We start from the raw sequence: 16,112 nt of genomic DNA on the forward strand, positions 1-16,112 counted from the left end.
AAGATGCTCAACATCACTGATCATTAGGGAGATGTAAATCAAAACTACAATGGCTAAAGTAAAAAACTCAAGAAATAACAAATGTCGGTAAGGATGCAGAGAAAAAGGAACCCTTGCTCATTTTTGGTAGGAATTCAAACTAGCACAGTCACTATTTAAGACAGTTGGAAATTCCTCAAAAAATTAAAAATAAACTACCCTGTGATCCAGTAATTGCATTACTGGGTATTTACCCAAAGAATGTGAAAATACTAATTTGAAGGGATGTATGCACTGCTATGATTATTGCAGCATTACCTACAGTAGCTGAACTGTGGAAGCAGCCCATGTCCATCAACAGAGGAATAAATAAAGAAGAAGTGGTGTATATATACAATGGAATATTATTCAGCCATGAAAAAACAAAATCTTGCCATTTGCAGCGACATGGATGGATCTAGAGAGTAGAATGCTAAGTGAAATAAGTCCACCAGAGAAAGACAAGTACCATATGATTTCACTCATATGTGGATTTTAAGAAACAAAACAGCAAAAAAAGGAAAAAAGAGGCAAATGAAAAGACAGATTCCCCGCCCTGCCCCAAACAGACTCTTAACTATAGAGACCAGAGGGCTACCAGAGGGGAGGTGGGTGAGGGATGGGTGAAATAAGTGAAGGGGATTAAGAGTACACTTCTCTTGATGAGCACAGAATAATATATGGAACTGTTGAATCACTATATTGTATACCTGAAACTAATATAACATTGTATCTTAACTATGCTGGAGTTAAAAAAAAATACATTTAGTCTGGATGTGTTGGCTTGGTTTGTGAGGTGTATAAATGAGTGTTAAATTCCTTAGGGAGCTCGGTCCCCATGGAGTTTATATGCAAGTTAAGAGAGGCAGGTGCTTATACAATTGACGTTAAGATATTCATGAAATAGAATTGATATTCTTTAAATTTATCTTTGTTATACTGATTCACTGAAATCTTCTAAATTCTCCATTCCTTTGGAAACATGCTAACTATGGTCAGGATATGCTGAGTGCCCACAACTAGTAGATGATTCTTTACCAGGCCTCTATTCTTCTTCCTACACCAGTTGAGTTATTTTCTTGCCAAGAATGAGTTTTTGGTTCCCCAGGATATTTATGATAATTGTACATATTTTTGTCATTGCGTATGATAAGTAAATACTATAGAAACTAATGATATTGAGTGTGACTAAAAAAGGTATTGTTTCTATAAAGACTAAGTTGAATACTTTAGAAAGATGATATTGAATTATGTGTGGGCAAGACAACTACAAAAGTTTGGGGAAGATCTTCAATTTCCAAAGCATTTGCATGCACATTGATTATTGTAGTAGTGTTTAGATTTTCACTCTATTTCAATAAAATGCATAGTGGGAGTCATGGGTTATTGCAAGAAATATACTTTAGGATTTTAATACCAGATTCATACCTAAAGAAAAGGCCATGGTACTGAAACTAATGTAACATTGGGTGTCAAATATACTTCAATGGAAAAAAGAGAGAAGGCCTTGGTTCTATATTAATATATTGGCAAATGTATACATGTTTTTAGGCAAAAAAAAGTAAGATATGTCTGTTTTTGATTCCTTTTTTAAACTAACTTTTAAAATTTTCTTAGTTACTAGTAACTTTGCCCATACGTGCTAAGAGGACTTTTAGAATGATGAGTAACAAGAACAAACTGAAGATAATTGTTTTGGTTCAAAAATTGCCAGAGTCATGAAATGAGAAGTCAGAGCATGAGAAAAATTCTTTGGAATAGAGTTTATTCCTATTAATCGGGAGGGTGATAGGCTACTGGTAAGGCTTTGGTTTATATTTTTCAGTCTTTGCATAAAAATAATCTCATGTGGAACTGAAAGGGACTTCTTCAACAGGACAACAACTGTTCACTCCATAGGAATGTAGACCCTTTAAGTTTTAAATGGAGTGACATGGATGGGATTTATTCTTAGATCATTAACTCCTCAATGACAGACTCTTTCTTGATGTTGCTGCAATGGCAAGAGTGCTAAACTGGGAGTCAGAATTCTAAATTTCAACATTATTGGCTTGACTGTCTCAATGTAGCAACTGTCAGTGGGACAAAATGGTAACTATGTGACAGTCTTGTTTTGGGATTAAGTGAGACAATGCAATGGGCACTGCTGTGCAAGAAGGAAAGCCCTATGTACAAGTGATAGGCATTATCTGCTGTGGCTGGAACACAGTAGATATTTAATGACTTTTGTCCAAACACAGACTGCAGAGAGAATGTTTTTTTGCTGTGTTCTGTTGACATATATTACATGAATTGCAGAGTCCTCTTAGGGGATTTGAACATTAATTCATCCATAGCTGACTTTTCCATTTCAGCCCAGTGGGGCATGTTAGTGATCTCTCTATCTATAGCCAAGAGGAAGAAAAATACTCAGAGTGTCAACATTGCATAAGGAAATCTGCTGTCTGTTGTCTCTGTGTGAAATTTTTACCTTGCCTTCTCATATGCCAACTGAAGTCTAAGAGTACTTCTCATCTTAGTTATTGATGACTTTGTCAAAACTATCTAAAAGAGCTTCAATAATCACACTGGTTTCTAAACCAGGTAAACTTACCCGTTGTAACTGGAAGGATGATTAGTTTCATTATAAAAGATAGTAGAAAACGTGTTATCTGGTATGGTAAATACTCTTTTCTCTGGAGGCAGACATTGAATTTTTCTTTAGGTCTCTTTAATTTTTTTCCTTTGGCTTTATCTTTGATAAATAGTGAAATTCTGGGGTACATAAATATATTTATTGGACTATGCCTCTCTCCTCTTCAGGCACATCCTGCCCAATTCCTTAGCATGTAAACTCATTCTTACCAAAAAGGTCAATTGAAATGAGAATATTAATTTATTTAGGGGTGATGTGTTTCAGGGCACACTACCCCAAAATGAGGCACCTTGGCATCTTCCTTTTTGCAAAGAGAAGGAATTTGAGAAATGGCATGTGCAAGGAGGACTTTCTGACCTTTCCCTGAAGCAGGTAATAGGACCCTCCTGTGAGAGATGCCTTCTCTATACCAGGATGAATCCTTATCTCTGAAGATAAAGGGGCACAGAGAGCAAGCAGAAGGAACAGGCTTTGCTCAGTTTCCCCATTTACTACACTTAGCTCATACTCTTTGTCTATCCCACCTTTCCACGACCTTCCAGTCTTCATCAAACCCAGCACAAAAACACCAAAGCTTAACTATTCTCTTCAGGTCTTCATTTCCTTATGAAGGCTCTCATGTAATGTAGAACTTATATTAAATTTGTATGCTTTTCTCCTATTAATCTGTCTTTTGTTACAGGAGTCCCAGTCAAGAACTTAGAAGAGTAGAGAAAAATATATTTTTCCTCCCCTACAGAGGGATGTATGTTGATGTTGCTTTCGTAAAAATACAACTGTGTACTACTGCTCAGTATCACAAAAATGTAGACTAATACTATTATTATTATTATTATTATGGATTTTTAGGTTCCACCTAAAACCAAAATTCAACTGTCATTCATTGAAGCTTGCAGTGCTCCAGGCTCTAGAGCCTAAAAAGATGATCTCATTTAACCCCTCTATCAACCCTGAAAAGTAGATATTTTGTATAGTAAGGAAACAGACTTAGTGGAGTGAAATGACTTGTTTAAAGTCAAAGAAATTTTAGGAGGATGAATACAGATTTGAATCCAAAACTCTGAATCCTAAGAATAGGCTCTTGACCCAGTGGTTTCAATCCTGGTTGCACAAGAGAATCACCTGGATTTTAGGAACATTCCCTCTTTTGGGTAACACATCTTAAAATTATTAATTGAATTTGGACGTCGAGGGCACATGATTCCACTGTGCAGTCAGGGTTAAAATACAGGTTAATCAATATCTTTGGTTCCCTAAAATCTAGTGACAGAGCAGATACAAAATCTGGTTCATTTTTTCTTCTTTACTGTGTTGTTTCATGTAAGTATGGAGAGAGCTGTAGCTAATGCTTCTGCCTGATTCCCACATGCAGGCTAAGCCTTAGCAAGAGCTTGTCAGCAAACAGCACAGGTAGAACATTGGCAAAGAAATCCATTGAATAAGATGATAACGATTGTGTTGTTTGATCTTATGTATTAGGCTACAAATGTTCCCTAAACAGAAATTCAAGTAGATCAGAGGTTAGTGTGAGATTCTATCATTTTTCTAGGCAAGGATTGATTAAAAAATAATGTTGTGAAGTCAACTGGTCATTACCTTAACTTAGACTAAATCTTATTTAAAACATTTAGGTTGAAAGAAACGAATCTACATTTCTTGGTAAACTTTTATGGAGCTCCATCCCAGCAGCTTTATAGCTCAGCATATCCATTTAATCTACAAAATTATCCAAATAAGGAATGTTCAAATTTGCCTATCTTCAATATTCTCAAGGTACTTGTTCAACTGATATATTAAAATACTTATATTGTTTTAGCCTCTACTAATGCATATGTCAGTGTGGAATATGAAATTTTATTCTGATTTTCATCTGGAATGAATGCTTCATCTAAACACATGAGAAATACAGGCTAACAGAAATTTTTGCTTTTGCCGCTATGTGTTCATGTATTCTGGCAGGTTGATCTGTCTGTTCCTACCTATGAATTCAGTGTGCTTCTGGTTTGGCCTTTATGTTGCCTGGGGTAGGGAATAAAGAGTGTAAGTATGTATAAGTATGTATTAGTATGTGAGTATGCTCTTCTCCCTTGACATCCATATTTTTCACCAGGATTCTAATGCCACTTCCCTAATGCCAGAATCCCATGCCTTGATTCACGCGTTTCTATTCCTCTTGGTCCCAGAACCCTGAGACGAATTGGAAACCCACTATCACTCTTGGCTCCCTGCTTGATTATTTTTACAGACTTTGGATGTCTGTAAGAATTTTTCCCCATCTCCATTTCTAAACTTTTAAACTAGATTCATAGTTTTCATGTCTCTTGGATTTCACTACCCTCAAGAACTATCATTCATGTCTTTCTCCCCATCCACTACCCACTTATTAACTAGATTCGCAGACATGGTGTCTCTTGGCCACCCAAAACTGATCACTATGGAAACAAGTTTTCTGATAACTGTCAACTTTGGCATCATTGTTTTTGTTTGTTTGATTTTGTTTTTGATCAAGTTTTGTTTCCGTTGTTGATCAAGTTTTCGAAACTGATATGACATATGTTTATTTTATTTATTGATTTTTAAAGATTTTATTTATTTATTTGAGAGAGAGAGAGAGAGAGAGAGAGAGAAAGAGCACACAAGCAAGGGAAGGGGCAGAGGGAGACGCAGACTCCCTGCAGAGCAGGGAGCCCTACTCAGGACTCCATCCCAAGACCCTGGGATCATGACCTGAGCCAAAGGCAGACGCTTAACTGACTGAGCCACCCAGGCACCTGACATATGTTTATGATGTATGTTAAATCATAATTTTTGGCTTCTACTTATATAATACAAGGGAAGTACTTGGATTTCTAACAGCAACAAAGTTAATATGGATTTTTAAATTAGAAATTCTTGATTATTTTGTGATTTCCTTGTAATCTAATGTAATTAATTTTTTTCATTACATTTCGTAGTTCAAAAAACAGGAGACCAAAAGCAAAAAGGAAAAGAATATTAAAAGTGAAATAACATGATGTAAAAGATGTATAAAGCTTAATCAAAGCATTTTAATTAACAGTGACTTTAGAAGCCTAATTTTAGCCTTCTCCTTTATATTTGACAAAACCTCGTTGGCCTGGTCACAGGTAAAGTGTAATAAAAATATTACAGGTGCTTATTTAGTAATTCATACACAAATATGTAAAAACATAACAAAAAGCTCAAGCTTTTCTCTGTAGTTTCCCACTTTTTAAAAAGTAAATTTATCCCAATTGTCTGTAATATCTATTCTTTCAGACTATTCCTTGACCCCACTAAGGGAATTGAGATGGTGGTTTTTTGGTTTTTTGTGTGTTTTTTTTTTTTTTTTGTATAAGGTATTGTGAAAAACAAAGTGATATAATATAAACTGACACTTTTTACTACCCAAGTTTTCCTTAGTAATGGAATTTGGTTTCTATGTCCTGCTTTTCAGCACATTTTGTGTTTATAGCTTTTGGGGATTTGAAGGGTCCAGATAAATAATAGAGTAATATTTTCTATCATATTGTTCTCTTTTTCCCCACCTTTGTTCTGGGAAATTTCTACAACTTAATGAATTTGTTATTACTATTTTTATTTTGGCCAGGAGATGACTATTGTACTCTGATTTTTCAGCTTTTGTTTTAGAGGTACAATAATTTAATGAATATTTTTGCAAAAATTAATTTTAAAAACTTTTAAATAGTTAACATTTTTGCCTGCTTGTGCCCCACCCCAATGATTTTTCTTTTGTTGGTTTGCTTTGAACGATAGGGACTCAAAGTTCCCCTTCAGCTTGAGTAAACTTGAGACAGACTTCTTGCCTCCAGGCTTCTGACCTCCCCTTTTCTTTTTTTAAGAGCATTTAGAAAATTTGTAATTGAAAATTCTTTCTCTCTGCCCCTTTGTGATGTAAATAATTAAAGACTCTTGCCAGTTTTACAACCTAAGCCTTTCTCAAGAAACAGGGAACTATCTTTTGAATGTAATCATCAAGGAAGACAGTGTTCCTATCCCCTGGGCTGTAGGTGGATAGGAGCTTAACTTTGGGTGGGCAACTTGCCCCAAGTATTAAACGGCTTCCTGTCCTGAAGATATGAGAAGATATGATAAGTTCAATTAGCAAACACAGATAGCCTATGATCCTCCCAGCTCTGAAAAAAACTCCCTCATCCTTTATTTTAGTGGAGTTGAGTTCAGAACAAGTTCTGGCCTCTCTCCCCCATTGTAGTAGCCTTGAATAAAATCTTCCTTTGGTGCAATTTTTGCCTTGACACTAGTTTTTAGTTAGTCCACTGCCCTTTTTTAAATTTTCATTTTGTTTAAAAAATATATATAGCATAGTTAACATATGTGTTATATTATTTTCATGTATATATAAAATATAGTGATTCAGTAATTCTATACATTACTCCATGCTCACGATGATCAATGTACTCTTAATCCCCTTCACGGGGCATCTGGGTGGTTCAGTCAGTTAAGCCTCTGCCTTTGGCTCATGTCATGATCCTGGGGTCCGGGGATAGAGCCTCACGTCAGGGTCCTGGGATGGAGCCTCAGAGCGTCAGGGTCCCTGTTCAGCATGGAATCTGCTTCTCCCTCTCCCTCTGCCCTGTCCCCTGCTCTTACTCTTGCTCTCTTTCAGATAAATAAAATCTTAAAAAAAAAAATCCCCTTTATCTATTTCACCCCCCCCCCCAATCTGGTAACCATCAGTTTGTTGTCTATAGTTAAGAGTCTTATTTTTGGTTTGTCTCTTTTTTTCTTTATTTGTTTTGTTTCTTAAATTCCACATAAGAGTGAAATCATGTGGTATTTATTTTTCTCTGACTGACTTATAGCATTATAGCCTCTAGACCCATCCATGTTGTTACAGATGGCAAGATTTCATTCTTGTTTATGGCTGGGTAATATTCCATTGTATATATACACCACATCTTCTTTATCCATTCATTTATTGATAGATACATGGGCTGATTCCATAGTTTGGCTATTGTTCTTAATGCTGTAATCAACATAGGCAGGCATATATCCCTTAACAGTAGTGTCTTCATATTCTTTGGGTAAATACCCAGTAGTGCAATTACTGGATCATATGGTAATTCCATTTTTAATTTTTTTCCACAGTGGCTGCACCAAGTCTATTGCTCTTGTAAAATAGCAGGTGAGATTGGTAGGAGGAGGAAGGGAGTAATGAAGGGGGGGTAAACAGAAGGGAAAATGAACCACGAGAGACTATGGACTCTGGGAAACAAACTGAGGGTTTTAGAGGGGAGGGGGTGGGGGGATGGGCTAGCCTGGTGATGGGTAGTAAGGAGGGCATGTATTGCATGGAACACCAGGTGTTATATGCAGACAACGAATCATGGAACATTGCATCAAAAACTAATGATGTACTGTATGGTGACTAACATCATAATAAAAAAATAGCTCTAAATGAGGTATAATTTATATACCATCAAAACTATCTACTTTAAGTGTGAAATTCAGTAGTTTTTAGGGCCATTCTATGTAAACAGGGCTTGTCAACTAGCAGGATTTATTTTCGGTTGAGCAGGTGGGAAGCCAGCGATGAAGCTGAGGACTCCAAGCACTTTTCTGTGATCATCTGTTGTGTATTTTGATCTGAGACCTTCAGATCTTGTTTTTGTTGCTATTGTTGTTTGTTTTATGCTCTTTATTTATTTATTATATTTTTTGTGTGTCTTTTTGGTTAAAATTAATGCATTTTTTAGCTTTACTTCATTGGGATGTGGTAGCAAAATTAGCACACACAAAAAGGATGCTGATATTGTGCCTACCACCAGGTGGTAGGAAGATGAAAATAGCAAAGATAAACATAGAAATCGGAATTTTTGAAAAAGGAAGTTCCAATGTTAGTTCGCCCGTAAACTATGTGACTAGAGGTGATTTTCCTCTCATCTGTCAATGTTCAGATTTGAGTTCAGTCATATCACCATTATAACACTGAGCCTTTTGTCAGTGGTGTGTCCTTTTGTAGCCATGTGAGGCCACATAGGTCTAGGCTGAGGAGACAAGGCCATAGTGGTTGAGGTGCTTTGAGGACCTTGATTTGGCTCAATAAGCCTCACTGGGTTTGCTCAGATTGGGCAGCCTGGGCCTGAATCAGATGGCTTGACAGTCTTGTGTATCACACCTAGACCTTAAGTAGCAGGGACTAGAGGGATGGGGAAGGAACAGCCCTTATTCTTGAGTGAGGAAGCCAATGGCAGCAGAAGACCTCAATTCTGCTTCTAATTTTTATACCCAAGCTGTTTGTTTTAAACCAAGTTCTGCCCAAATGGAAAAGATCTGAACTTTTCTGAAAGCTGTTTTCTCTGTGTGTGTGTGTGTGTGTGTGTGTGTGTGTGTGTGTGTATGTGCGTGTTTAATCTTTCTGTCTTTGTTTTAACAAATCTCTAAGTAATCTCCACATCTTCTGCATAAGTGGTACCTTTAACATACCTTAGAACACTCATCACCAGGACACCTGGGTGGCTTTTTCAGTTAAGTATCTACCTTCAGCTCATGATTCTGGGGTCCCTGGATAGAGTCCCACATCTGGCTCCCTGTCTGGCAGGGATTCTGCTTATCCCTTTCCCTCTGCCCCTCCCCCTGCTCTTGCTCTTTTTCTCTCACTTTCTCTTAATTAAATAAATAAAAAAATCTTAAAAAAAAAAAAGAACACTCATCTCCCTGATTGTTTGCCAGTCTTTCCTGAAATTAAATAGAATCTCTCCTAAGGCTCTGATTTTCCTTTTAGTTTGAAGTTCTCTCCTCCCAGTGTCCAAAATGCTCAATATGCTTAGACTAGATGCTGATGAACAGGCAAAGAAATAATCCCCTTGCCTGGCCTGAAAGGCTGTTGGTGTGGAAGGCAAGACTCCTGGGGCACATTCCTATGTTCACTCTCTAGAGATAGGTTAAACTGTTTTTATCTTTTAAAAATCAGGAGGTTAAAACTTTGTATTCCAGTATTAAACTGATAATGCTTTGTAAGAGGTTATCTTAAGTCCTACCTGGTCTCCAGCAGAGAAAGATATTTGATCAGAACTGAGAGAGTAAAATGCCTAACAACAGCCGTGATGGTCACAAACTTTTCTGTTTTCATCTATTTCTGGTTTGGAACTATGAAGTGATTATATGTAACCTACTGCTCCTGTTCCAAAGTGATGCTGTAACCTAATTTAGAAAATTTCTTACAGTCCTTAAATTCTTTATGACTAAGACGTGTTTCCTTCATGACCGGTAATTCAGTATCTTCCAACTTGGTCACTTGTCCTTGCTATTTTATTAAACTTGGAACTATAGGTAGGGAACAAAGAGAAATTATTAGAAGCCCCCTTTTTTCTTCTAGGGAGGAGGAAGATCAAGTTGCCCCATGTGTTTACTTGCATGTGGAACAAGAATTGGTCCCCCTGTCCTGGAAATGTTTTGTTTGTTGGGTGGTGGTTAGAAGAGGTAAATCAAAAGCTGAAGGGATTTTTAATGACTAACAACTCTCTACCAGCTGTTTTGGCAGTACTTAGGACCTAATACTCCCTCACTACCCTAGATGGAATATGAGACCCAAATCAGTAGTGCCAGGGTCCTTCAGGGCCAAATGTCTCCAATACCACAGTCCTAGGCTTTGCCCCGCCTGCTTCTGAAAGTGGAAAATAGCTTCTTTGGGAGACTGAGGCAGATATAGGTCACACTGAGCCCTAGAGAGTGGGCTGAGCTCCTAGGCACTGCGTTATGCCAAGCCTAGATTTCTAATCTTGTTCAAAATCTTCCTCAGAATCTTGTTCAAAAGGTTCAGCTACTCTACTCCTACCAGCCAGCAAACCTCTAAGGTTTGCAAGTGAGGGCTGAGAAGGCACTGAGAAGTGGACCAGAGAGGGACTCACCCCTTACCTGAGCGGAGTGGGATTTTAGTGCTATATCTTTTCCTGATTCTGGGCTTAGTAGAGCCTCCGTATTCATCTAAGAACCCCCTGATTCTCTCTTTCTAACCAACCATCTGCACCTGCCAAACTAGAAAAATGAAGCAGCAAAACTCTTACACCGCTGCTGCAACAGCTCCTTCCTTCCTTGGGGAGGGGTGGAGCTTGCATATTCCACTCCCCCTAGCCCCCTTTTCCCCCACCCCCACTTTGGAGTCTTATATCTGTGCCTTGAAGACAAAGGGGAGGGGTTTGAGTCAGAATATTTATTTCCCCAAACCCACCCCCTCTGAATATTAGAATTGTGGTGGCATTTTCCCTCAAGAGCCCTCTGATTTGGCTCTATAGGCTCTTCTTCCAGAGGGGGGGGGGGATGTTGTTATTGGCAAAATAAGCATCTAACCAGACTTCTTCAGTGAGCAGACAGTGTGGGTGAAGGCTGAGAGCAGGGGCTTGGACTAAAAACTATGCCATGATGGCACACAGGAGGGTGTGGGAAGCCACTTTGCGGTAACTGTGTCAAGGCATTGTTGGAAAAATGTGGTGCTCAATTTGGAAGTTAAGATGTCCACGAAGTTAGTCACTGAAGGCAGACATGTAGACATTTCATGTTGCTGGGAGCCAGCTGGAGCCCCAGTCCACATTCCAGTCATGATCATTGTACATGGGGATGTGGTTCTCTGTGTTACCCACACAAACCAGTTGTTTTCTAGGAACCTGACCATGAAGAAAAGACCAGGAAGCCTTTTGGTCCCAACAACATCACCTATGTGAGGAAGACACTGGCGTAGAATGTGATCATGCAGGTAAGTCCACCCAATTTTTCTGCTGGATAACAAAATAGAAAAAAATGCCAGTGGAAGTAGAGAGGCAACTAGGCTGGAGGCTCAGTTGGGAAGTATTTGTGCTGGTGTTGTAAGGCATGTGTCCCAAGCTGGTGTCCCAAGCTCCCCAGAGAGGATCTTCCCTGAGGCAAAGAAGAAAGGGTACATGTTGATATCTGGGTCTTTGCAGAAGCAGTTGGGGTCAAGGAGCTGGAGGTGCATATAGTCCTGCCACCTGCCAGGGGTTGCCTTCAGGTGGCTAATTGCAAAATGATGTAGCAGGTGGTTCCATGTAGAGGTGCTGAAGAATGACAAGGCCCAAAGTCACGCTGCAGCCAGCCAGCTTGAGCCTGAACTGTGTGAAACAGTGCGTACAGAGGAGGAAGGGCAGGAAGGAGCTTCCAAAGACCCAAAGAGTGAACCAGGCAGCTACATCCCACAACAGGATGTGGAGTGGGTACAGCAAGAGAAGACATGATTGGCCTTCATGAGCCCCTTCTGCTCCACCACGGTCTGCAGCTGCCGGAACTCATCTGTTCGCTCTTTATTCTTAGTAGGCTTAACACTGGGCTGCTCCCGAGACAGTTCTCCAAGCTAGAAGAGAGTTCATATACTTTCTCACGAGGACCTTGTTGATGTGTGGAAGGCTACAGAAGGATCTGTGGTGTCGTGCCCTGCACTGTGGCTGATGGTGGGGATACTGCCCCAGAGTGCCTGGGGCTGAACACGCTAGTTTTTACACTCTCTGGTTGATCATAAGCCAATGCACCTGGAGTGCTGTGCCACCTTGTGCCAGGTGAAGTTGCGTGGGGTTGGCCCCTGGGCTAGGGTCTTGGTGGCCACAGAGTTGGGGGCCATCTGCACCTGATGATGTTGTGCTCTGACAGGGGAGGGGTTGTCAGGCACACACTTGGGAACCTGTAGGGTAATGCACCTGTTTTTTTGTTTTGTTTTTAGATTAGCTTATACTCGCTGTGTTCCAAAGTGTTTTTAAAATCACTGTCCCTTTTGTTCTCTTGCCTGTATGTAGCTAGTTATTTTTATTCATTTGCTTGCTTGATTGCATTTTTTCAGGAATTTGGGACAATTGCATGTGTTTCCTGCCATCTTGAATTACAGTTCAGTTGTCTTCTAAGTAAAAGTTCTCCCAAGGTGGTCAGTCTGATGGGAAACCCCTACAAAACTGGGACCCAAATGATACATACCCTCTTTCTGAGGGTGAAAAAGAAGAAAATCCGCTCACACTCCTGAGAACTATAGGAATTTAGCCTTGTATTTGAGAGTGGGGGTGCAGAGGAAATGCCACTAAGTTGTAACATTAAGCCAGCATGAATTTGGAGGCTGCATTCATGTATTTTTATTGTCTATACAAATTCAAGCCATTAATTTATTAAATTGCATTGACTCTATGGTGCACTTTGTTTTTTGGATTTAAACATCTGTGCAATCAAAACGCACCCTACTAGCAGCAGCACATTCTATTCAATGAAATATTGGAGTTTAAATTTTCCTGCCAGAAGCTACGGCAGATTCTCTCTGGAGTAACACAACTTCATTCTAGTCTCAAAGAATTCCCACAAATAATTTTTCAAGGAAGATGAGTAGCTCACTATAAACAATTACTAACCATATGAGTAACAAAGCAAACCATGTGTGAGAACCAGCAGAAAAAACAAAGCAGGAACAAATTCTTTGCATTGATTAGATTCTTAGAAATGGAGTGATTATTCAAGAAATAAAGAAACTTGACAACTATGTTTAAAGAAATAACAGACAAGATTTAGAACATCTTTAGGGAACAGGGAATTACAAAATTGCCCCAACAGATTTTTAAAAGAACCAAATAGATAATCCATAAATGCTTTGAATTTCTTAATGCAGCCTTCTTTGTTTTCCTTTAATGATGTCAGAATGATGTCATTATTGTATTAGGGTTCTCCAGAGAAATAGCGTCAAGAAGGTGTGTGTGTGTATGTGTATAGAGAGAGATTTATTTTGAGGAAGCGCCTTGTGTGATTGTGGAGGCTGCCGACTCCAAACTTTGCAGGGTGGGCTGGCGCACAGAAGACCCAGGAAGGGCTGATGTTGCAGCTCAAGTCCAAAGCCAAACTCTGGGCTCAATTTTCTCTTCCTTGTGGGGAGTCCGGTCTTTATCGCTTAAGACCTTCATATGATTATATGAGGCCCACCCACCTTATGGAAGGTAATCTGCTTTACTTAAAGTCTACTGATTCAAATGTTAATCTCATCTAAAAACTACCTTTGGGGCACCTGGGTGGCTCAGTTGGCTAAGCGTCTGCCTTCTGGTCAGGTCATAGTTCGTGGTTTCAGGGTCCTGGGATTGAGCTCTGTGTGGGGGCTTCCTGCTCAGCAGGGAGTCTGCTTCTCTCTCTGTACTACCCCCCCCCCCCCGCTTGTGCTCTCTTTCTCAAATAAATAAATAAAATCTTAAAAAAAAAAATACCTTTTACAACAACGTCCAGACTAGTGTCTAACCAAACATCTGGGTACCCCGGCTTACCCAAGCGACACATACAATTAACCTTTACAATTATGTTTCTAATTCTGTAGAGTTTTGGTTTGCCAGAATTAGTCTTCAAGACCTGAAAGTATTTGCCTCTTGAAGACAAGTTTCCTAAACATTTTACTTACCCTAATTTCAGTCTGTAATCCCTTTTTGCAGAATCCCGTAATGTTTATTATTCTTGTGTGGGAGAAAGGCTCTATATCTTAAAGCCATATCTTCAGGATGGTCTGTGCTCCTTTTCCTGTATTCTTTTCTATCTCTGAAGTCTGAAAATAGCCTTGTGACATGTTAGTTAGGATTTCTCCGAAGTGCTATTGCTTCTGTAAATTATACATTCTAGTCTGAGCATGGTGTAGTTTGTACTTCATCTGTATTATAGATGACAGCTCTTGGCAAGCAGTTCTGTATGTAGTTTTTCAGTGTCACATTGACCCTTGACCCACTAGCCCAGAAATGCCTACCTTCTTCTTTTTGAAGCTCGCACATTACATGGACGGTGGAATTTAGAGTCATGTTTTGAAGATGGTGCTAGTAGCATCATTGGTTAGAACATAAAGCCAGGGAGGTAATAAATGTGGCTCCTCCCGTGGGGGTCGGTTTTCTTCATCTGAAACTCCAGCCCTAGAGAACTCAAGCCTTTGTGCAAAAATGTGAGTTGGTGACATATGGGCTGTTAGGTAGTTTCAGTACAGAAATATGGTGCAAATCACCCATCGTACTGCTGGTGTCTTAGTAGCAGCATTTTGTGTACGAATTATAGCACCTCAAAGAAATTGTTTTGATTTACTTCTATTTCTTTGACTTCTTTTGTACTTGAAAATAGTACAAAGAATGAGGAATCCCTGAGAAATTTTTTGTCATCAAGGACATTTCTACATGTTATATTCTACGGAAAGGATCTTTTTACACCACAGTCTGTACCTGCAGAGACAAAATTCTTGCCGTAACCCTCTTTAAGTTGATGCGTATAGTTTATTTTCATACCTTCTGTGTCAGTAGCTGTTCCAGCATCACGGTGCGAGTCAAATGCATTTCCTGTAACTTTTTTTTTTTTCTTAGGAACTTCTGGGTGAAAGTAACAATTGGACATTTTTGATGGCTGCTAAATCTTTTTTTTTTTTTTTCTGACAAGGGATAAATGGAATTTGTTTTTTCTTAATTCGACAGCACTTCCTTGTCAAAGCATTTCTTCTTAGATGATTCAGTAATTAACAGATTTTTAGATAATTTTTTTTTTTCCTGAGGAATTTCCGAAGTTTTTAGGCCCAAAGTCATGTCACTTACCATAGCAGGTTCCCCCCCCCCGAGGAGTTTCCAGTTTTTCGACCCCAAAGTCATGTCACTCTTGCCACATAAAGATGTGTGAGGTGGCTGGGAGAATGGGCGACAGACAAGATATACCTTGTTAGTACTACGTGCTATATCCAGTCCAGAGAAGCCGTAACACCAAAGCTAGACACCATGACAACCATGACTGTTTGTGGGGATGGAATGCACAAAGGGACACTATTGACATGTTGGAATGGATCCTTCTTTGTTTTGGAGGGCTACCCTTTGCATTTCAGGATGGATAGCCACATCCCTGGCCTTTATGCAGTAGATTCACCCAGTTGTGACAATCATAAGGTTTCTGGACATTGATAAATGTTCCCAAGGGGTAGGGGAGACAAAAGAATGCCCCTGATTGAAAACCATTGCTCCAAGTCACTGTCATAAATCTTGGTCTTATGCGAGGTTGGGGAGAGAAACACCAAGCTTCAAGAATTGCAGTCCACATGATTTCAGTGGGTTGGGCTAAGATAAGGTAACTTCTAAAGGTGTCTTTTTAGCTTGTCTTGGGATGTCTTTTGGGCTAACAAACTTCTCCTGTGGTTTTCTGTTTCTTGTGGAGAGGAACAGGATTCTCTCACAACAGGAAATGAAATAACAAAGCCTAGAGTTCACTCTTCATTTAATGGTCAGAGAGACTGTATAGAAATGGTGTATATAAGTCAAGTGTTATGGGCACGGATTCTGGAGCTGGACAGATTTGGTTGGAAGCCCAGTTCTCGAATGGCAGGCTCCAGGCTGGATGATCTTGGCAAATCACTTACATTTCTCCATGCTTCAGTTTTCTACCAATAACAGGGATAACGGTAGAATCTATTTAAGGAGTTGTGAGAGTTAAATGAGATAATATGTAC

General features: G+C 39.3%; 1 pseudogene; it reads right to left on the reverse strand.

The window, feature by feature from the left end:
• Nucleotides 1-11,043: 11,043 nt before the first annotated feature.
• On the reverse strand, nt 11,044-12,419 carry LOC103658163 (annotated as a pseudogene).
• Nucleotides 12,420-16,112: the final 3,693 nt, after the last annotated feature.

Source organism: Ursus maritimus, unplaced genomic scaffold (assembly GCF_017311325.1).
Source record: "Ursus maritimus isolate PB19 unplaced genomic scaffold, ASM1731132v1 scaffold_11, whole genome shotgun sequence".
NCBI lineage: Eukaryota > Metazoa > Chordata > Mammalia > Carnivora > Ursidae > Ursus > Ursus maritimus.